We start from the raw sequence: 23,972 nt of genomic DNA, 5'->3' as shown, positions 1-23,972 counted from the left end.
GTGGGAATCATTATAAGTAGTTAAATTAAGAGTATATGTTGAGGTGAACATGTTTCCCTTCTCCTAGGAGATGGAGAATAGCAGGGGTGGGGGGTGGGGTGGAAGGTGACTTGGTATTTGTGGTCAGGTTGGTGAAATGTTTTGTGGGCTTGTTGATTTTATATATGACTCTTTTAGTCATAGTCTCTTGGCAATGTGACAACAGTACCCTTTATCTTGAGTTTTCTAGTACTTGACTTGTTAATATCAACATGGGAATAGAAAGATGAAAATAAGAAACTCGAAGGCTAAACAAATTATACAAGATTATGATTAAAATTGAGTTGGAGGTTAAACTTGGTTTCTTTTATTTCTACCTCTATTATTTAACTATGGTGTAAAAAAATAAGCAAAACCTCAAAAAGTTAAGAAGCAACCAATTTTTATACAAATTCTTTATTTTTTGTAAAGTATTTCTACTTAAGAAATTTTCTAAGATTTCAGCTATTTGAAGCAATGCAAATATCTTCAAGTTCAGAAATAATTTTTCTTCAGTTTGGCATATGTGCTGGTTTTCTATTACTGTTGCAACAAATTACCACAAATTTGGGGCTTAAAAAACACAAATCTATTCTCTTACAGTTCTGGAAGTCAGAATCTGAAATGAGTCTTAGTTGCTAAAATCAAGGTATCGGCAGGGCTGGAGACTCCAGAAGAGAATCTGTTGCATTGACTCTTCCAACTTCTAGAAGCTGCTCTAATTCTTTGTCTCCTGAGCTCCTCACTACAATCTATTGCTCTGTCATTACATCTCCTCCTTTGATTGGCACTCTTCTTGCCTCCCTTTTATAAGTGCCTTTGTGATTACATCACACCCATCCAGATAATCCAGTAAAGTCTTCCCAACTCAAAATCCTTAATTTAATCACATCTACAAGTCCCTTTTGCTTTATAACATGATACTTAGAGTTTCCAAGGATTAGAATATGATGTATTTAGTGTGTGTGTTTGTGTGTGGGGAGGGTCGCATTATTCAGCCTACCACAGTATAAACTAGAAATCACAAAAGCTCTGAAACTTCTCAATATTGTCCTTATCTTTGAAGTCCTGATTCTCCCTTTGCAAAGGAGATTCCCTATAAAAGTCCCTGGTAGTCATGTCAGTCAAGACGCTACATGTAATTCACAGAATAATTGCACCGAAGCGTTGTCTGAGGCTTGGAAATGACTTAGTCCATAAATTTTTTTTTAAAGTCTTTATTGAATTTGTTACAATATTGCTTCTCTTTTATGCTTTGTTTTTTTTTGGCCGCAAGGCATGTGGGATCTTAGTTCTCTGGCCAGGGATCGAACCCACACCTCCTGCACTGGAAGGCGAAGTCCCAACCACTGGACTGCCAGGGAAGTCCCTAGTCCATAGCTTTCTGAATCAATGAGGAAATAGATTAAAGCTTTTAAATTATTATCCAAAGTTACCTGCAAAACTTAGAGGTAGAGCACGGGCCAAGAAAAGACAAAGAGAATCAACACTTACTGAGTGCCCATCGTTTGCCGTACACTCTATGTTTTGTAAATCTTCTGGGTCAGTCTCTTTACTTTCAATTTTCCAGATACAGTGAGTGAGACTAAAAAAATAACTGACAAATCTAGGATCACACAGATATTTTGGTAAACCTGATTCCTGTTCATTAATATCCACTGCCCCTTCCTGTATTGCTTTGCCCTGTTGAACTCAGATGTAGATATGTGATTTGTTTTAGTCAATGAAATGTGTCTCTTCTGAGCTGAATTTTTAAAAGTTAGAATTGGTTTTGCCATATGCCTTTTGACTGTGCCACAATAACTGGAAATGTTGTCGATAAAAGATGCTCTGTTAGCGGGGGTCTTATGGAGAAATGACCTAGACACCAATACGTGGTCTAAGCAAGAAATAAACTAATGCTATGGTAAGCCACTGAGTTTTGGAAGTCATTTGTTACTCCTGTATAACCTAACTTATCCAGTTATTGTCAGTGACAGAATTTGAACTCAAGTCTGTCAGATTTCAAAGCCTATGTTCTATAATCTAGACACGGATTCTTATTTTAGTGTTTGTTTTTCCACACTGTGAGATGTGCAAAATATGGCCAAACTATCATATACTATGGACTGGATATAAAGACTTGGCCTTAAAGAAGTCTGTGATGTAAGTGGATATTAATATTTAAGAAGGACTAGATTATTACTGTCTTAACATTTTCTCACCAATTATTAGAATATACTTTATATGAAAGAAACTGGGCAACGATGTTGAGCTTAGTAACAGATAATAAGCAGTAGAGTGGAGAACATGTGGTAGAGCTCATCTAAATTGCCTTCTAGATATTGCCTTTCTTAATCCTCACAAAATCCCTGTCAAGTAGGTGTTACTATTCTCCTCCTATTTTTTAGATAAGGAAATTAAAGCACAAGCAGTACATGGTGGAGGTTGCATTAGAACTGGCTATGTTCCTAAATCGTATTTAGCCCCTTTATAATCAAACATGTTAATTTACTCCAAATGTTCACAATCAAAACCAACACATTTAATATATGGGTATCTGATTAAGAGCACCGGAATATAAATTAAAATTATATTTAAAATTTTGTATTGCAAATTCTGCTTTATTTGGAGTTTTACATATAGGTTGTTCCTCTATAACAAGATACTAATCAATTCAAAGTGTAAATCAAACCAGATTGGTGGTTCCAAAGAAATGTCTGGCTGTCTGACCAAATTAATGGAGTAGCTGTAATTAGGCCTACAGTGTTCTGTACATCTTCCCCTGTAACCACCAGAGTTTTTAATCACAACTACTCCCATTGTCACCATTTTTTAAAAGTCTATGGCTATTGCTTCAACTAAAATACAAATATATCCACGTTACTACCCTCTCCTTTCTTTTTTTCACTTGTGCCACTATGATAATTTGACGTCTCATCTCCTTGGCTTTTGTAAGGAGTTAATGATTTTTTAAGTATTAGATCTGAAGTTCAAGCACCATGCAAGTCAAGTCATTGTATTTGGCAAAGCCCTGTCATAAGGAGTGATTGATGCATTGTTGTATTTATTTATTTTTATTTATTAACATTTCCATTTTATTTATTTTTTATATCTTAAAGATTGGATTTTTATTTATTTTTTTAATTTTATTTTTTATTTATTTATTGTTACATCTTTATTGAAGTATAATTGCTTTACAAAGGTGTGTTAGTTTCTGCTTTATAACAAAGTAAATCAGTTATACATATACATACATCCCCATATCTCTTCCCTCTTGCATCTCCCTCCCTCCCACCCTCCCTATCCCACCTCTCTAGGTGGTCACAAAGCACGAAGCTGATCTCCCTGTGCTATGTGGCTGCTTCCCACTAGCTATCAGTTTTAAATTTTGTAGTGCATATATATGTCTATGCCACTCTCTCACTTTGTCCCAGCTTACCCTTCCCCCTCCCCATGTCCTCAAGTCTATTCTCTAGTAGGTCTGAATCTTTATTCCTGTCTTGCCCCTAGATTCTCCATGACCATTTATTTTTCTTAGATTGCATATGTATGTGTTAGCATATGGTATTTGTTTTTCTCTTTCTGACTTACTTCACTCTGTATGACAGACTCTAGGTCCATCCACCTCACTACAGATAATTCGTTTCTTTTTATGGCTGAGTAATATTCCATTGTATATATGTGCCACATCTTCTTTATCCATTCATCCGATGATGGACACTTAGGTGGCTTCCATGTCCTGGCTATTGTAAATAGAGCTGCAATGAATATTTTGGTACATGACTCTTTTTGAATTATGGTTTTCTCAGGGTATATGCCCAGTAGTGGGATTGCTGGGTCGTATGATAGTTCCATTTTTAGTTTTTTAAGGAACCTCCATACTGTTCTGCATAGTGGCTGTATCAATTTATATTCCCACCAGCACTGCAAGAGTGTTCCCTTTTCTCCACACCCTTTCCAGCATTTATTGTTTGCAGATTTTTTGATGATGGTCATTCTGACCAGTGTGAGATGATATCTCATTGTAGTTTTGATTTGCATTTCTCTAATGATTAGTGATGTTGCGCATTCTTTCATGTGTTTGTTGGCAATCTGTATATCTTCTTTGGAGAAATGTCTATTTAGGTCTTCTGCCCATTTTTGGATTGGGTCGTATGTTTGTTTGACATTGAGCTGCATGAGCTGCTTGTAAATTTTGAAGATTAATCCTTTGTCAGTTGCTTCATTTGCAAATATTTTCTCCCACTCTGAGGGCTGTCTTTTCATCTTGTTTATGGTTTCCTTTGCTGTGCAAAAGCTTTTAAGTTTCATTAGGTCCCATTTGATTATTTTTGTTTTTATTTCCATTTCTCTAGGAGGTGGGTCAAAAAGGATCTTGTTGTGATTTATGTCATAGATCATTCTGCCTATGTTTTCCTCTAAACGGTTTATAGTGTCTGGCCTTACATTTAGGTCTTTAATCCATTTTGAGTTTATTTTTGTGTATGGTGTTAGGGAGTGTTCTAATTTCATTCTTTTACATGTAGCTGTCCAGTTTTCCCAGCACCACTTACTGAAGAGGCTGTCTTTTCTCCATTTATATTCTTGCCTCCTTGTCAAATATAAGATGACCATATGTGCGTGGGTTTATCTCTGGGCTTTCAATCCTGTTCCATTGATCTATATTTCTGTTTTTGTGCAAGTACCACACTGTCTTGATTACTGTAGCTTTGTAGTATAGTCTGAAGCCAGGGAGCTTGATTCCTCCAGCTCCGTTTTTCTTTCTCATAATTGTTTTGGCTATTCGGGGTCTTTTGTGTTTCCATACAAATTGTGAAATTTTTTGTTCTAGTTTTGTGAAAAATGTCATTGGTAATTTGATAGGATTGCATTGAATCTGTAGATTGCTTTGCGTAGAATAGTCATTTTCACAATATTGATTCTTCCGAGAACATGGTATACCTCTCCATCTATTTGTATCATCTTCAGTTTCTTTCATCAGTGTCTTATAATTTTGCATACAGGTCTTTTGTCTCCATAGGTAGGTTTATTCCTAGGTATTTTATTCTTTTTGTTGCAATGGTAAATAGGAGTGTTTTGTTAATTTCACTCTTAGATTTTTCATCATTAGCGTATAGGAATGCAAAGGATTTCTGTGCATTAATTTTGTGTCCTGCTACTTTACCAGATTCATTGATTAGCTCTAGAAGTTTTCTGGTAGCATCTTTAGGATTCTCTATGTATAGTATCATGTCATCTGCAAACAGTGACAGCTTTACTTGTTCTTTTCTGATTTGGATTCCTTTTTTTTTTTCTTTTTCTTCTCTGATTGCTGTGGCTAAGACTTCCAAAACTATGTTGAATAATAGTGGTGAGAGTGGGTAACCTTGTCTTATTCCTGATCTTATTGGAAATGGTTTCAGGTTTTCACAATTGAGGATGATGTTGGCTGTGGGCTTGTCATTTATGGTCTTTATCATGTTGAGGTAAGTTCCCTCTATGCCTACTTTCTGGAGGGTTTTTATCATAAATGGGTGTTGAATTTTGTCAAAAGGTTTCTTTGCATCTCTTGAGGTTATCATATGGTTTTTCTCCTTCAATTTGTTAATATGGTGTATCACATTGATTGATTTGGGTATATTGAAGAATCAGTGCATCCCTGGGATAAACCCCACTTGATCATGGTGTCTGACCCTTTTAATGTGCTGTTGGATTGTGTTTGATAGTATTTTGTTGAGGATTTTTGCATCTATGTTCATCAGTGATATTGGCCTGTAGTTTTCTTTGTGACATCTTTGTCTGGTTTTGGTATCAGGGTGTTGGTGGCCTCATAGAATGAGTTTGGGAGTGTTCCTCCTTCTGCTATATTTTGGAAGAGTTTGAGAAGGTTAGGTGTTAACTCTTCTGTAAATGTTTGATAGAATTCACATGTGAGAACATCTGGTCCTGGGCTTTTGTTTGCCAGAAGATTTTTAATCACAGTTTCAATTTCAGTGCTTGTGATTGGTCTGTTCATATTTTCTATTTCTTCCTGGTTCAATCTTGGAAGGTTGTGCATTTCTAAGAATTTGTCCATTTCTTCCAAGTTGTCCATTTTATTGCCATACAGTTGCTTGAAGTAATCTCTCATGATTCTTTGTATTTCTGCAGTGTCTGGGTCCCTTCTCAGAGACCCAGCTTTTAGTTTTAATGATATTTGCTATTGTTTTCTTAATTTCTTTTACATTTATTTCTGCTCTGATCTTTATGAATTCTTTCCTTCTCCTAACTTTGGGGATTTTTGTTCTTCTTTCTCTAATTGATTTAGGTATAAGGTTAAGTTGTTTATTTGAGATGTTTCTTGTTTCTTAAGGTAGGATTGTATTGCTATAAACTTCCCTCTTAGAAGTGCTTTTGCTGCATCCCATAGGTTTTGGGTTGTCGTATTTTCATTGTCATTTGTTTCTAGGTATTTTTTGATTTCCTCTTTGATTTTTCAGTGATCTCTTGACCATTAAGTAGTGTGTTGTTCAGCCTCCATGTGTTTGTATTTCTTACAGATTTTTTCCTGTAATTGATATCTAGTCTCATAGCGTTGTGGTCGGAAAAGATACTTTATACGATTTCAATTTTCTTGAATTTACCAAGGCTTGATTTGTGACCCAAGACATGATCTATCCTGGAGAATGTTCCATGAGCACTTGAGAATGTGTATTCTGTTGTTTTTGGATGGAATGTCCTATAGATATCATTTAAGTCCATCTTGTTTAATGTATCATTTAAAGCTTGTGTTTCCTTATTTATTTTCATTTTGGATGATCTGTCCATTGGTGAAAGTGGGGTGTTAAAGTCCCCTACTATGAATGTGTTACTGTTGATTTCCCCTTTTATGGCTGTTAGTATTTGCCTTATGTATTGAGGTGCTCCTATGTTGGATGCATAAATATTTACAACTGTTATATCTTCTTCTTGGATTGATCCCTTGATCATTATGTAGCGTCCTTCTTTGTCTCTTGTATTAGTCTTTATTTTAAAGTCTATTTTGTCTGATATGAGAATTGATACTCCAGCTTTCTTTTGGTTTCCATTTGCATGGAGTATCTTTTTCCATCCCCTCACTTTCAGTCTCTGTGTGTCCCTAGGTCTGAAGTGGGTCTCTTGTAGACAGCGTATATATGGATCTTGTTTTTGTATCCATTAAGCCAGTCTGTGTCTTTTGGTTGGAGCCTTTAATCCATTCACGTTTAAGGTAATTATCGATATGTATGTTCCTATTACCACTTTTTAATGGTTTTGGGTTTGTTATTGTAGGTATTTTCCTTCTCTTGTGTTTCTTGCCTCGAGAAATTCCTTTAGCATTTGTTGTGAAGCTGGTTTGGTGGTGCTAATTTCTCTTAGCTTTTGCTTGTCTGTAAAGGTTTCAATTTCTGTGTCAAATCTGAAGGAGATCCTTGCTGGGTAGAGTAATCTTGATTGTAGGTTTTTCCCTCTCATCACTTTAAATATGTCCTGCCACTCCCTTCTGGATTGCAGAGTTTCTGCTGAAAGATCAGCTGTTAACCTTACGGGGATTCCCTTTTATGTTATTTGTTTTTTTTCCCTTGATGCTTTTAATATTTTTTCTTTGTATTTAATTTTTGATAGTTTGATTAATATGTGTCTTGGTGTGTTTCTCCTTGGATTTATCCTGTATGGGACTCTCTGTGCTTCCTGGACTTGATTAACTATTTCCTTTCCCATATTAGGGAAGTTTTCAACTATTATCTCTTCAAATATTTTTTCACTACCTTTCTTTTTCTCTTCTTCTTCTGGAACCCATATAATTCGAATGTTGGTGTGTTTAATGTTGTCCCAGAGGTCTCTGAAACTGTCCTCAATTCTTTTCATTCTTTTTTCTTTATTCTGCTCTGCAGTAGTTATTTCCACTATTTGATCTTCCAGGTCACTTATCCATTCTTCTGCTTCAGTTATTCTGCTATTGATTCCTTCTAGAGAATTTTTAATTTCATTTATTGTGTTCTTTATCACTGTTTGTTTGCTCTTTGGTTCTTCTAGGTCCTTGTTAAACGTTTCTTGTATTTTCTCCATTCTAGTTCCAAGATTTTGGACATCTTTACTATCATTATTCTGAATTCTTTTTCAGGTAGACTGCCTATTTCCTCTTCATTTGTTAGGTCTGGTGGGTTTTTACCTTGCTCCTTCATCTGCTGCATATTTCTCTGTCTTCTCATTTTGCTTAACTTATTGTGTTTGGGGCCTCCTTTTTGTAGGCTGTAGGTTTGTAGTTCTGGTTGTTTATGGTGTCTGCCCCCAGTGGCTAAGGTTCGTTCAATGGGTTGTGTAGGCTTCCTGGTGGAGGAGACTAGTGCCTGTGTTCTGGTGGATGAGGCTGGATCTTGTCTTTCTGGTGGACAGGTCCACGTCTGATGGTGTGTTTTGGGGTGTCTGCGACCTTATTATGATTTTAGGCAGCCTCTCTGCTAATGGGTGGGGTTGTGTTCCTGTCTTGCTAGTTGTTTGGCATAGGGTGTCCAGCACTGTAGCTTGCTGGTCGTTGAGTGGAGCTGGGTCTTGGCGTTGTGATGGAGATCTCTGGGAGATTTTTGCTGTTTGATATTATGTGGAGCTGGGAGGTCTCTGGTGGACCAATGTCCTGGACTTGGCTCTCCCACCTCAGAGGCACAGCCCCGATGCCTGGCTGGAGCACCAAGTGCCTATCATCCACACAGCTCAGAACAAAAGGGAGAAAAAAGGAAAAAAGAAAGAAAGAAAGCAGATAAAATAAAATGAAATAAAATAAGGTAAAATAGTTATTAAAATAAAAAGTAAAAAATAATTATTAAAATTTAAAAAGTAATTTAAAAAATGAAAGAAAGAAGAGAGCAACCAAACCAAAAACCAAATCCACTAATGATAACAAGTGCTAAAAACTATACTAAAAAAAACAAAAAACAAAACGGACAGACAGAACCCTGGGACAAATGGTAAAAGCAAAGGTAGACAGACAAAATCACACAGGGAAGCATACACATACACACTCACAAAAAGAGAAAAAGGCAAAAATATATATATATCTTTGCTCCCAAAGTCCACCTCCTCAATTTGGGATGATTCGTTGTCTATTCAGGTATTCCACAGATGCAGGGTTCGTCAAGTTGACTGTGGAGGTTTAATCCGCTGCTCCTGAGGCTGCTGGGAGAGATTTCCCTTTCTCTTCTTTGTTCTCACAGCTCCCGGGGTTCAGCTTTGGATTTGGCCCCGCCTCTGCATGTAGGTTGCCAGAAGGCGTGTGTTCTTTGCTCAGACAGAACAGCTGATTCGGGGTTTCTGGCTCACTCAGGCCTTGGGGAGGGAGGGGTACGGATGCGGGGCAAGCCTGCGGCGGCAGACGCCAGCGTGACGTTGCACCAGCCTGAGGCACGCCGTGCGTTCTCCCGGGGAAGTTGTCCCAGGATCCCGGGACCCTGGCAGTGGCGGGCTGCACAGGCTACCCAGAAGGGGGGTATGGATACTGACCTGTGCTTGCTCACAGGCTTCTTGGTGGCGGCAGCAGCGGCCTTAGCGTCTCATGCCCGTCTCTCGAGTCCGTGCTGATAGCCGCGGCTCATGCCTGTCTCTGAAGCTTCTTTAAGCGGCGCTCCTAATCCCCTCTCCTTGAGCACCAGGAAACAAAGAAGCAAAAAAAAGTCTCTTGCCTCTTCGGCAGCCCCAGACCTTTTCCCGGACTCCCTCCCAGCTAGACGTGGCGCACTAGCCCCTTCAGGCTGTGTTCATGCTACCACCCCAGTCCTCTCCCTAGGATCCAACTGAAGCCCGAGCCTCAGCTCCCTGCCCCCGCCCGCCCTGGTGGGTGAGCATACAAGCCTCTCGGGCTGGTGAGTGTTGGTCGGCACCGATCCTCTGTGCGGGAATCTCTCCGCTTTGCCCTCCGCACCCCTGTGGCTGCGCTCTCTTCCGTGGCTCCGATGCTTCCCACCTCCACCACCCGCAGTCTCTGCCTGCGAAGGGGCTTCCTAGTGTGTGGAAACCTTTCCCCCCTCACAGCTCCCTCCCACTGGTGCAGGTCCTGTCCTTATTCTTTTGTCTGTTTATTCTTGTTTCTTTTGCCCTACCCAGGTACGTGGGGAGTTTCTTGCCTTTTGGGAGGTCTGAGGTCTTCTGCCAGCGTTCAGTAGGTGTTCTGTAGGAGTTGTTCCACGTGTAGATGTATTTCTGGTGTATCTGTGGGGAGGAAGGTGATCTCCGCATCTTACTCTTCTGCCGTCTTGAAGCTCCTCCTGATGCATTGTTTCAGGTTTGTGAAAGCAGTTAGGGAATGGGCTCCTGGGACACCTGCCAGAAAGTGTGGACCTTACAAGTTACTATTTCTGAAGCCAATCAACTTAACTGGGTAACACCTTAAAGTATGAAAAGCATCTTCCTTTGTGAGTCTATTGGTTACACAGACTCACGGCTTTGAAAATATGTCCCCTTTCTTAGCTGTTGACTAATATTAATACCGAACAGATGCATTTCTATTTCCTGTGACTTATGGATGTCATGTAATGGAGACCCTGAGTGACTATATAACCCGTTAACATAAAAATCACTTTTGATGATATAGTATCCAATGTTTCAAGGTCACGGGGAATAACCTCCCAAATCATTCATTAGTTCTCTTACTGTTAATGCTGAAAATCTTCAGCACTCTAGTTTCTACATACAATTTTGACTTAACTCTTTATATTCCTTGTTCAGCAGGTTGAGGCTGTATTACTAAAGGTGAAATTCCAACTGTTCACAGTATATAATCAGGAGAATTTATCAAAGGAGTGGTCTATTGAGTAATCACCTAACATTTAGAGATTACTCTTTTGAATATTTTGAATACTTTTCCTTCCCTTATACTCCTCACCCCAACTTAGATCTCACTGAGCCTCAAGTGTCTGAAAGAAGTAAGCAAGTATAGGAATAATCAAATTGTATATGTGATAAAGATAGAAATATAAAAATACAGGGCTAGAAATCTAGCATCTTGAGCTTCAAAAACAATCTGCCATACATTTCGTCTAATATTTAGGCTTAAACCTATTTTTTAGCAATTGGAAATCTGAATCTCATTTGCTGTGATTTCTCTTAAAAGCTTAGCAAAAGTGAGTGATGTTTTCTGGCTTGCTCTTATGAGCAGAACATAACCAGGAAGTCTGTTTCTCCAATAGTGGAAGGTTCTCTGTATTGCATTTCTTGTGCTTTACCCTGTGTATTTGAGCCAATGTCATCAGTACATCTGGAATTAAAATTTAGGGTCTTAGAAAGACCTAAAGAGTAGTGTTAAATGAAACAGGAGAATGTTTTGATTTATTGGAATTCATGGTAAAAATCATGCATAAGTTATGTATACAAGTTATGGCCATTTTTGACATATGTTATACAGGAGTCACTTTCAAAAATTCAAGATATAGACTATAATTTCAAAAATATAAAAACAGAAAGAATTCTGGCTAAAAAATTTATTTAAGCTCTGCTTATTTGAAACATTATTTCAAATAATGTTTTAAAGCTAATTATTTTAAAGCTAAAACATTTAAAACTTGCTTCAGCGTAAATATAGTTTAATTCAATCAGAAGAACAAAAGAAAGTATTAGATGCATTTAGGCATTATATAGGATTGTGGGCTAAGAGTGAGCACTACTACACAACGACACACACAGGTACATATAGATACTCACACAGAGAAAGACACACATATGGATATATATCTGTGAAAGTGTATATTTCATTTTATGTTTCTATCTTTTATAATCTTGCAGCTTCACATATTACTTTTGTGTCTAATTGTTGAACATAATAAATATGTAATGCTTTGTTATTTCATTGATAATAATGTATTTTAACAGTGTTACAAAAATTTACCAGGTCTACCATGTTGTATGTTATTCAAATCATGGCCATAGAAAATGTTCACTTATTAATACATCTGGAATTTCTCTACTGAGTAATAGCAAATGTATTGCCATATTTTGTAATACTTCTGGATAGGACATAAGACCATTCAGTATATTCCTGGCACTAGAAACTTTTCTACCATTAGCTAATAGAATGTACAATTCCATGAAACTTCCATGTGTGGTTTATTGGAAACCACAAAATGAGTTCCAACAACTTAGTAGATAATTTTGTCTTTACTGATAATCATGTTTATAAAAATGTATATTTCAATTTAGTTCTCTAGGAAGAAATTATGTTCTTTTATTTGTAACCTTTTTAAACACAAATGCATGTTACCTGATATTCATTATGGCTTACAAATAAAATGTCCTGATCTTATCACTAAAAACCACCCACAAATACTACAGGTGGTTACATATCTTATGGGGGAAAATATATAATTATTTAGAAGAAAACTGTGAACCTTAACTTTTTTTTTTTTTTTGTGGTACACAGGGCTCTCACTGCTGTGGCCTCTCGCGTTGCGGAGCACAGCCTCCGGATGCGCAGGCTTAGCGGCCATGGCTCACGGGCTCAGCCGCTCCGCGGCATGTGGGATCTTCCCGGACTGGGACATGAACCTGTGTCCCTTGCATTGGCAGGTGGACTCTCAACCACTGCACCACCAGGGAAGCCCTGTGATGCTTAATTTAGATGTCACCTTGTCTAAGACATGGAGTGCCCAGATTAAACATAATTTCTGGGTATGTCTGTGAGGCTATTTCTATATGATACTAGTACTTGAATTGGTAGACTGGGTAAAGCAGATTGTTCTCCCTAAACTGGGTGGACGTCATTTAATCTGTTGAGGGCCTGAAGAGAACAGAAAGGCAGAGGAAGAGGGAATTCATTCACTCTACCTGACTGTTGAGCTGAGACATCAGTCTTCTCCTGACCTCAAACTGGGACTCATGCCATTGACCCTCCAGTTCTCAGGACCAAATCACTGGCTTTCCTGCCTGCAGACAACAGATTGTGGGACTTCTCAGCCTCTATAAGAGCATAAGCTAATCCTTTATAATCTTTCTCTCTCTCTCTCTCTCTCTCTCTCTCTCTCTCTATATATATATATACCTCTTGTTTCTCTGTGAGAAACTTTTATCAGAAGTATGAAATTCCTTCATAGAATACGTTGAGATATAAATAATAATCTGAATCAGGATTTATACTCAGTACAGACATCATCTTATTTTTGTAGTAGGGTCCACTACCATATTTTTGATGCCCAGTAGTAGTATGAGGAAGAGGAGAAGAATATGTTTGTTATATGACAGAGAATAGGTGAAGATTGCAGTGAAAATAATAGAGTGGAACAAGTAAATACAAAGGAAAAGATGGATTGCCTTTCTATATAACTGTTTCAGGGAGGGAGCAAACTGATATGGTCTGGTTCTAGATTGGCTCCAGGATTCAAAATTGTCCAAGGGAAAGTTCTTTATTTTATTTTTTTTAAAGTTCTTTAAATAGAATTATCTCAATAAGCACATGTGTCCATGACTTGACAGCCATGAGCCAGGCCACATGTGCTTAGAATATTTCTTAAATAGTCATGGAAGAAAAAAAAATTAATTGTTAGAATGTTAATTACCACTAAATTCAAATAGTCCCTAAAATACATTGGCAATCTAGTAAATTGGCAGAGTGGTTAGGAGCATTTAGCCTTCCTACCCAGGTATGTTAACTTTGTACAGTAGTTAGAACTATAAATATCCAATGTTTTTTATTATTATCTTACAAAATGAAGTCAGAACTTCTTCTGGTCCTTGGGGAGTTAGAAACATCTCTTCAAATATGGTGTCACTGGAGTTTGTTTGTTTGTTTTTCATTCATTTTTGGCAGTGTTGGGTCTTCGTTTCCGTGCAAGGGCTTTCTCTAGTTGCGGCGAGCGGGGGGGCCACTCTTCATCGTCGTGCGCGGGCCTCTCACTGTCGCGGCTTCTCTTGTTGCGGAGCACAAGCTCCAGACGCGCAGGCTCAGTAGCTGTGGCACACGGGCCTAGTTGCTCCGCGGCATGTGGGATCTTCCTAGATGGGCTCGAACCCGTGTCCCCTGCATTGGCAGGCAGATTCTCAACCACTGCGCCACCAGGGAAGCCCGTCACTGGAGTTTTTTAAGCACAAGTGAAGGTCTATTTAAAACTACCCACTTGGTTAACCTCTGAATCTCTTTTCTAGATTAACCAAAGCTCTCTCTCCCTCTTTGTAAAGAACAATGACTAAGAGGATCTGTACCTGGTCTCTCCTTTGGGGTGAGTTGTACCCCCAAATGTTTTTTGTTCACCAAATATCTTTATGCTGATTGTATTTGTTATTCTAATTCCATAATTTAATTAAACATGAAATAAACCAATTACATTTGAGTGAATAAAGACTTTTGCTTCTATGAGAATTAAGTTGAATTCTACCTGATACATAGGAGTAATTGAACACGTGTTTATCTATACTCTTTCCAAAAACTCCACAAAGGGAAAGGACTACACGTTACAAGCCCATAAGGGATAAATAGGATGAGTAAGAAGATAATAACAGATAATTCATGTAGATGGGCATGTGGTAACTAACTTACAAGTTAAAACTCAAGTCATCATACAGGGAAGCCAATAAGAAAGCAATTCAACTTGTACCACAAAATTGTGCCAGGTTCCAAATTTTAGATACCAGATCGTACTGGGAACTAGGGTGAGGAGATGGGGCTGAAAACAGAAGGACTAGTTTCAAGACTTTCAACTCTGTACAAAGACGATTACAACTGCAGATCACTTTCTTCATCCATTATGCATCCAGGCATCTACTTTCTTCTGTAATAGGCAGAAGACTGGAGGTTTGCATTATGGAGATGGTGAAATAGACCTGTTCTGTATTCAGGGATGACAGACACTGCCGTGGGCAAGCTGAAGGTAAGATTTACCCAATGGTACCCACATTATGATGACTTCAGTCCCCTTCCCGCAGCTGGGCTTACAGAATGTTTATACCCTCCAGAAAGGAGACTGAACACAACTTTCTGTAAAAACTGACAGCCTTAAAAGAAATGACATACACACACAGACATTCAGGATGTTGCTAGGAAATGTCCAGATGCTCACCTGGTCCTCCTAGAATGAAGTGTACTATCGCACAAGCCCTGTTCATATTGGCAAGGCTGTCGCATTCGTGTGTGTGTGTTTTATTCTTAAATAGGACCTATTAAGCAAGAATTAGCCAAATATGATCTTTTCTGGATTAACGCTCTAATTTTCTACAACTTTCCAACTCGTTTGGCCTTTCAATTCCCGCTCCCCTCTCCACTGTGGGATATCCTCAAATCTATTTTTAACCTTTTACTTTTTAAATTCCTTTTACTTTTTAAATTCAATAAATGTTAGTGTTCTCTGAAAGTTATTTTTCATATAGTATTCTATTCTAGTTTTATGGATTCTATATTTTCTGACATCTCTCAGAATTTACTGATTACGGGGAGGCATTAAATTTTATTGTCTCTGCATCAATAATAAATAACAGAAAACATGTGCAAGAGAGCACACACACACACGTACCCACAACAAGTTGAAAGTTGTGGGCAGATTTGATATTAATATGAATCACATTTAAAGGATCACTACAGAATTAGATATTAGCAAACCTACTAAAAGATATATGGGGAGAATGAAAAGTCCTATTTAGGTTTTATATTTGGGTTGCTTTGTAAGTATATTTAAGTCACGCTCTGCTTGGAAGAATCAAACCTGGATATGATAATATATGCACCAAGGGTATGATTAGTGCTGGAAAAACTACAAAATTCCAACCAAGGGACTTAGAGGCACAGACCGACATGAGGGGAAGGAATACACAACATAATGCCTCAAGTTAAAAGAACATGTTTAAGGTCTGTGTATTTCTTTTTATTTTATACCTATTTTCCTCTGTCACAGCTTTTTTGTGACTAACTGACCAACGACTGGACTCGACCGAGCTGGATAAGAACGTGTCTGCAGTAGTCGCAAAGACCTAGCAGAGCTCTTGAGAAGAAGCAAAATGATAGCAGCTCTTCTCTTCTCAGTTTTGGAGAGCAGTTTTCCTGTATTTCATCCCACTTCTTACTGTAGATTAGAAAAAAAAAAAAGAAAACTCCAATTTCCAACTGCAAGCTCCATCTTATCTTAAAGTCTGGGATGGATAGGAGAAGGCTGCCCTTCTTTCTCCTGGAGGAAGGGTCTTCCTTTAAACCAATCAGTCCGGCAGCGTACCTAGCAGTTTCCTATCTCAGCTTCGCTGGATGAAAAGAAGGCTGAATCCTCCTCCTAAATGCCGCCCAGCTCTGTGTACAAAGGATGAGGACAGCTAAACACTCAGCTGCCTTCTTTCCTGCAACAGCCTCTCCTGCTTCTTGACAGAGATTTCCTACAGAGCACAGCATTCGTTTCCGTAAGTCCTAAATTCTTCAGAAGCAGGGCCCATGTGTCATACCATATTATTCCTTTTCTCTTTCTTTCCTATTATTTTCTTTTACTTCTCTCTTGGAAAAAACAGTGCTACAAACTTACTAGTTGTTTAATCAACTTTGGCAGAAGAGGAGGTTGCTAATAACTTTGCCTTGAAATTGGAAATTGATTTTGGTCTTCCAAGTACTCTGAACTGTCTTTCTCTTCCGAAAGTTTTGCTCTTGTTAGACTTGCTGAAATCTTCTATCCTAAAATTAGGAGGGTTTGGTATAATTCAGAAATGTTTTACGAACTGAAAATGACATTTAAATAAAAAACAAAAAAGTGAAGCCCAGCACTGCTGCTGTTTGTCTAAGGTGCAGGGAATAAGTGGTTTCTCTTAACGTTGTGGTGACTTATTCGTTACAGCTATGTGTAGTGCATGACTTCCTAACAGATTGTTTCCAGTTCCTCTCTCCTGTACTTTATGATGTTATTGTCATTCTTTAAACTTAAACATACATTATAATAACTCAATACATTGTTTTTATTTTCCTATAAATAGTTATTTACAGTAAAATTCAGTGGCATTTAATATATTCACAATGTTGTGCGATCACCAACTCTCTCTAGTTTCAAACTTTTTGAAAACACACCATACCAATTAAGGGATCACTCCCCATTTTCCCTTGCCCTCACCCCTTGATAGCCACTGACCTGCTGTCCTTTTCTATGGATTTGCCTATTCTGAATATATCACATAAAAGGTATGACAGAGTATATGACTTCTGTGCGTGGCTTCTTTCATTTAGCGTAGTGTTTTTGAGGTTCAGTCAAGTTGTAGCATGTACCAGTACTTCACTCATTTTTATGGATGAATAATATTTCATTGTTTTATGTTACACAATTTGGTTGTCCAGTCATCTGTTGATGGATATTTGGGTTGTTTCCACCATTTGGCTGTTATGAATACAGGCATACCTTGGAGATATTGCAGGTTGGGTTCCAGACCACGGCAATAAAGCAAATATCTCAATAAAGGGAGTCAAATTAACTTTATGGTAATTTTTGGCATATAAAAGTTATGTTTACACTATACTGTAGTCTATTAAGTATGCAATAGCATTATGTCTACCAAGCAATGCATATACCTTAATTTTAAAAATACTTTATTGCTAAAAAGTGCTATCATCCTGAGCCTTCAGCCAGTGGTAGTAGTGACATCAAAGATCATTGATTACAGATTGCCATAACAAATATAATAGTAATGAAAAAGTTTGAAATATTGGGAGAGCTACCAAAATGTGGCAGAGATAGGAAGTGAGCAAATGTTGTTGGAAAAGTGGCATCTATAGACTTGCTTGATGCAGGATTGCCACAAACCTTCAATTTGTAAAAAACACAGCATCTGTGAAGTACAATAAATTGAGAAATGCCTCTAATACTGCTATAAACATTTATGTACAAGTTTCTGGGTGGACATGTGTTTTTACTTCTCTTAGGTATGTATCTAGGAGTGGAATTGCTGGGTCATATGGTAATTCTATGTTTAACTTTTTGAAGAACTGCTAAACTGCTTCCACAGTGTCTGCATCATTTTACATTCTTACCTGCAGCATACAAGGGTTCTTATTTCGCCACATTCTTGCCAACAGTTATTTTCCATTTTTTGATTAAAGCCATCCTGGTGGACATGAAGTGGTAAATCATTGCGGTTTTGATTTGTATTTCTTCAATGACCAATGATTTTGAACAACTTTCCGTGTACTTGTTGGACAGTTGTATATCTTTGGAAAAATGTCTATTTGAGTCCTTTGCCCATTTTTTAATTGAGTTGTTGGTCTTTGTTGTTGAGTTGTAAGAGATTGTTATATATTCTAGATATAAAAATCTTAACAGATATATGATTTGAAAATATTTTTCCCATTCTGTAAGTTGTCTTTTTAAATTGTAGATAAAGTCCTTTGATGAACAAAAGTTTCTAACTTTAAGAAAGTTCAATTTTCTATCTTTTTCTTTTATTGCTTGTACTTCTGGTGACAGATCTAAGAATCCATTGCCAAATCCTGAGTCTTGAAGAGTCTTCCTTACAGTTTCCACATTCTGCTTATATTACCCATCTGTCCTTGCATGTTTTGTCTACTTTTTCTATTAGAGTCCTTAACATATGAATTGCAGTTTTTTCAAATTCCCTGTCTGATAAATCCATATTAGTGTTAGGTACTGAGTTTGGCTCTGATGCTAGCTTGATCTCTTCAGCTGAGTTTTTAATTGCTTTTTGGTATGGTTTGCATGTAGCTTTTTGTTGAAAACCAGACATGCTGTATGGGGTAAAAAGAACTGAAGTCATAGGACTTTAGTGAGAGGATTTGTGTTAATTTGATTAGGAGTTAGGCTGTGTGTAATGTTTGCTATATCTAATGTTTATGTTTATGTGTCTTACATCCCTCTAGTGTCCTTGTTCTTGTCTCCCCATTGTCTTTGAGTTTCCCTGAGAACTCTTCCTTAGTCAGAGTCTGAGTCTTCCTCCTCTTTTAGCCCTAATTTACTGACATTATACTGGATCCCTGTTGGTGGTGGTAAAATGTGATGGAGAGAAAGCATGCTATAATCTTATAACTTCATCTCAGTCTTTTAGGAGGCCTATGTCTCTAGGTTGTAGCATTCACAAGTGTTTCTCTACTTCCTACCCCTCCTGCCCCCTACCTCCAGGTAAGACAGCAAGGCTAGAGGAAGCTGGAGTGAGGAAAAATGTCTTTCCCCAGATGGGATTAGGCTCTGGTAAAGTCTTTCCCCTACAGAGTAGGCTTCTGTTATAAAGAACAGATATTTTAATATGATCAAGTGATTTTTCTTCTGTAGCTTATTGATGTAATGGGTTATATTAATTGATTTTCAAATGTTGAACCAACCTTGCATACCAGTAATAAATCTCACTTGCTTATAGTGTGTAATTCTTTGTCTACACTGTTGCATTAGATTTGCTAATATTTTGTTGAGGATTTTTGCCTCTATGTTTATGAGCTGTATTGGTTTGTGGTTTTCTTATAATGTCTTTGTCTGGGCTTGGTATTAAAGTAATGCTGGCCTCGTAGAATGAGTTAGGATGCATTCCCTCTGCTTCTGTCCTCTGAAAGAGATTATAGAGAATTGGTATAATTTCTTCCTTAAATGTTTGGTAGGTTTTGCCAGTGAACTCCTCTGGGTCTGGTGCTTTCTGTTTTGAAATGTTATTCAGTGATGTATTTCCCTTCCCCCAGGTCAGTTAAGCTCTGACAATACTCCAGCAGGGTAGGCTCTAGTTAACTCGTTTTTCCTAAGGGCAGATCTTGTTAAGAAGAACAGAGTGTTCTGGCATATTTCAAAATAGTTTCTTATCCCCTCCCCTTGCCAGAAGCCTGAGGGGATTTTTTTAATATTTACTGTGGGAGGCTGGTTGAACTCCCCTGGGTAAATCTAAAATATTGTGACACCCCCCTCATGACTGGGTCCCCCTGGAGTTTTTAACTCTCATAGTTGTTCACAATAAGCCTCCAGCAATTTCTTAATTACAGTTTGGATGTTCCTATCCTGGCAATGGTATCTGTGGCAGTTTTGCTCATCAGTCTCTGCTCCAGTAAGCCATGACTCCTTGTATTCACCTGTCTCTCTAATCTTGTAGGCAGCATTTTGTCCTGTGCTCACCCCTCTCTTATAAATCAAAGAAGATGTTGATTTTTTTGGTTTAATTTTTATTTTTTTACTTGTTAGGATGGAGTAGCAATTCTGAAGCTCCTTACATGTAGATCTGGAAACCAGAAGTCTCAGTTGCCTTTTTCATTTTACTTTTTAATAGACTAAAATGTCATATATATTATAATATTTGGGGATGGTAATGTATTTAATCTTACCAAGTTCATGGGTTGAATTTTTAGATATTTTGGAGTCCATAATATCATTAATAACATCTGATTATTATTTACAATTTCCAGTTAGTAATAATTCTAAGCAATAAAACATTCTTTAAAAATTGTCATAGCCGATACAAGTGGTAGACTTTGAAAGGCAAAGAATAGTGAAACAGAGCAGGACCCTATGGTCCTTGCCCCTCCCATGTCCTCTGCCTGCCTTTTGTCTGTAGAAAAAAGTCAGGGACATTTAGTCCCTTCTCAAAGGCTATAGATAATATGCTGAGCCATATCCTGTGAGCTGTCTTATAGATACTGAAACCTCCACCAGGTGGAAGAAGTTAACTACATGATGACCAGACTGTAGCCATGACATAAGCTGCCACAATTCTGAGAACTGGCCTCAAAGAAATGGGAACAAACCAACCTGGGAACTGAAGACTAACTGGACTTAAAACAATCAAGATGATGCTGATCAGACCACTGCATGACTAATTTCAAGATGACTGTCAGAGATGACTGTGCTCTTTCTACATGTAGCCCCCTCCTTTCACCTATGAAAGCTCTTGCCCACTGATTGTCACTTGGGGGGAGTCGGCCTTTGGACAGGAGTTTCCTCACTCCCCCTGCCGCCCTGGTTACTGGCCTCTGAAATAAAGCAAACTTTCCTTTCCACCAACCTCGCTTTTTTATTGGCTTTTGAGCGGCAAGCAGCCGGAGCCCCGTTTTCAGTTAAACTAGGACTTCCATTTTGGCACTGCAGCAAACTAGATTCTCCGAAAAACCCTCCATACAAAAGGCACTTAGAAATGCTGGATAAAATACAGCAATATTCTAAAGGAGTATTTGGACTTATAAGAAAGTTAAGGAAATCTTCTGTGGCTCTAAATTAAAAAGACTCTGAAAATCAGGGAGTTTTGTGTGAACAAAAGCTGTTGCTTCATCACCTTCCTGCAGTTCTTACCTGAGGACTTCCAGAGATGAAACCTCAGTGTCCAGGGCATGCCTCTATCATTGCTCACTGTATTATAACCTTACGTACATGTCCATCACTAGACTGTGAGTTCTTTGAAGGCAGGAATGCTACCTTATTCATCTTGTGTCCCCGTGATTTATGCACATACTAAGCACATGGTAATAATTTAGTTAATATCTACTGAAATAAAGAGAAAAAGTAAAACTTGAGAGAAAAGACAAATTATCTACAGAGGAATGACATTAGAATAAGAGCAGAATTTTTAGAGCAACAGTAGGAACCAAAATCTAATGAATAGTATATTAAGTATTTTGAGGTAAAATAAGTCATCACATCACTTAGGAAAGATAAAAAATATATAATTATGGACAAATTGAAAATAGAAAGTTTATCACCCTCCCACCATTTTAAAAGAATATTTGAAATATACTCTTTAAGAAAAAGAAAAGTGAAAAAGGAAAAAGAAAAAGAAAAATGATTTTTTAAAGAAATACTGAGATGCAAGGAGGAATAGCAAGGAAAGACGTCGGTAAACATGTGGGTAAATTTGAGCAAACATTGACTATACAACATAATAATAATGAATAATATGGGAGAGGATAACAAAAGATGGCATTAAAATAAAATAATAAAACAATAAAATGTGAGTATAGACTGAAATTGCTTTTATAATGTTTTAAGATTCTTTTATTTTAAGTATGCATAATAAAAGTTAAGGGTAACCACTGAAGTGTTTAAACAGTATACAATTTCTAAATAATTTGGAGAATGAAATTTAAAAAATTAATCCAAAAGAAAGCCAAAAGTGTGTAGAAAAATAGGATATTTAGGAAGCACATAACAAAATAGTAGACATAATTTCATAAATACAAAAAGATTAAATTCATTCATTAATTATAAATTTCAAAGATTAAATTCAGAGATAAAAGAAAAAATCAAGTAGCAGAAGGATGCTTATGAGACCATTTATATAAATATCATAAATATTTTTAAAAAGGTACTATTCTTTAGGGATCATAGAGCTATAAAAAATGGAGAAATTTCTGAATGATAAATATTTAATTTAGGACAATGATTATCTTAGGAGTACACTGAGTAGTTGATACATGGTGAACATTGGTTAATTCTTCATGCCTTTCATAGATCTGAAACACTTGCTAACATTTTTGGTGAAAACCCAGATTGGATTTTAATCTGCTTTTAATCAGGATTTTACTGCACTCAGTAATAGTGCACACAGTAATTTTGACTCTCAGAAAACCCTCTATGCATTGTAGTATTTCAATTGTGTGTATTTTAGTTTTTTGGCCACCTGTTGCTTTGATGCTTGATGTCGTATCTTCAAGTTATGGCATTTAAAGATGACAGGAGCAAAGAAACCAGTTTTCATAAGCAGCATCTTAGAAACTGAACCACATCTTAGTTCCTGAAAGATGAGGAATGGCCTCAGCTGTGGGAAAACTGGAATGTAGAAAAACATTTAAGCCGGTATCTGGTTACAAGAACTTTCTATCTTACTACTGCTGATTTTCAAGGGATGCCATTTTAGGGAGTGTGAAAAGCAGAATGAATTCTCTTATTCTCCCAGTTTCCAGCACTGCAATCTGCACCATCTGTATTAAATGACTCTATTTACCCAATGGAGCAATAGAGTTTGTTATATTAGCCTTTATGAGATAAATGACTTGTTAGAATTCTCCAGTTTAACTAACATGAAATTCCCACTCTCCTGTCAATCCTTAGACCTGGTTTGAGTGTTGACAGAATGTTCACTAAAATCACTTGCAGAGACAGACACATAACACCCAATTAATAGTTCTATTCTCTTCTCAATTTTTCTTTCTTCTGCAATATATTCTTTCACTTTTTTGGACATTGTTGAACAAGTGCTTTCTTTTCTCTTTTTTCCTAATAATATTAGAAAAGTGATGGATCTATTTACAGTAGACTTTTTCATTGCAATTTCAGCCATGGCATTTGGTTTACTTCATTACTCATGCTGTAGACACAAGGGAATATGATTGCAAATAAGAGAGTGTCCACTGCAGCAATTTCATAAGATAAACTTTAAAATTATGTCTTCCTATGCAAAATGAGTGTATGTTGTTTAAAGAAAAATTAGAACATGTAGAAAACAAAATGCAGACCTAATCTCACCATTCAAATATAACCACGGATAATTCCAGTGGTATTTATTTCTGGGATTCTTTAATCTGCAAACAGACATAGAGACAAATAAATAAACACCTAGATATGGAGATATGTACATATTTTATTTCTATCTATTTGTCAATATATCTATATCTGTGTACTTCACATTTGTTTTATAATTTTCATTTTCTACTTAATATTTTGAGGAGACCTTTGGCCGATTCATTATTGAAACAATGTAGAATGGTTTTGCTGTTGGGCCTATAAAGGTACTGCTGGATCTATAAATGTAGATATAAACTGCTTCAAGAATGAACACAGAGTAGAATTTAAAGCTTTTATGTAAGATTAAAAATAAAGCATATTTGTACCTATCTTTAATTTTACTTTTAGCCTTAGGAGTTAGAATACAAAATAAATCTATAAAGAATTTTTACTAATTCTCTTGAAATTCAAAGATAAACTTATGTTTAATTAAAGAATCTTATAATAGTTTTGAAATTTTAAGTTGTATATAAATTTGAAGGTAAACATTTTATGTTCCATCTTTGAAATAAGATGTCTTGATTGTAATAACTGATCCACAGGTATCTGCTGGTGTTGGTGGTAACACAACTTGGCTTTTGACTT

This window comes from Delphinapterus leucas, chromosome 5, assembly GCF_059928025.1.
Source record: "Delphinapterus leucas isolate spDelLeu-1000000601 "Yukka" chromosome 5, BTC_Dleu_Yukka2, whole genome shotgun sequence".
Lineage (NCBI taxonomy): Eukaryota > Metazoa > Chordata > Mammalia > Artiodactyla > Monodontidae > Delphinapterus > Delphinapterus leucas.
Note: the sequence above shows the minus strand (reverse complement) of the source record.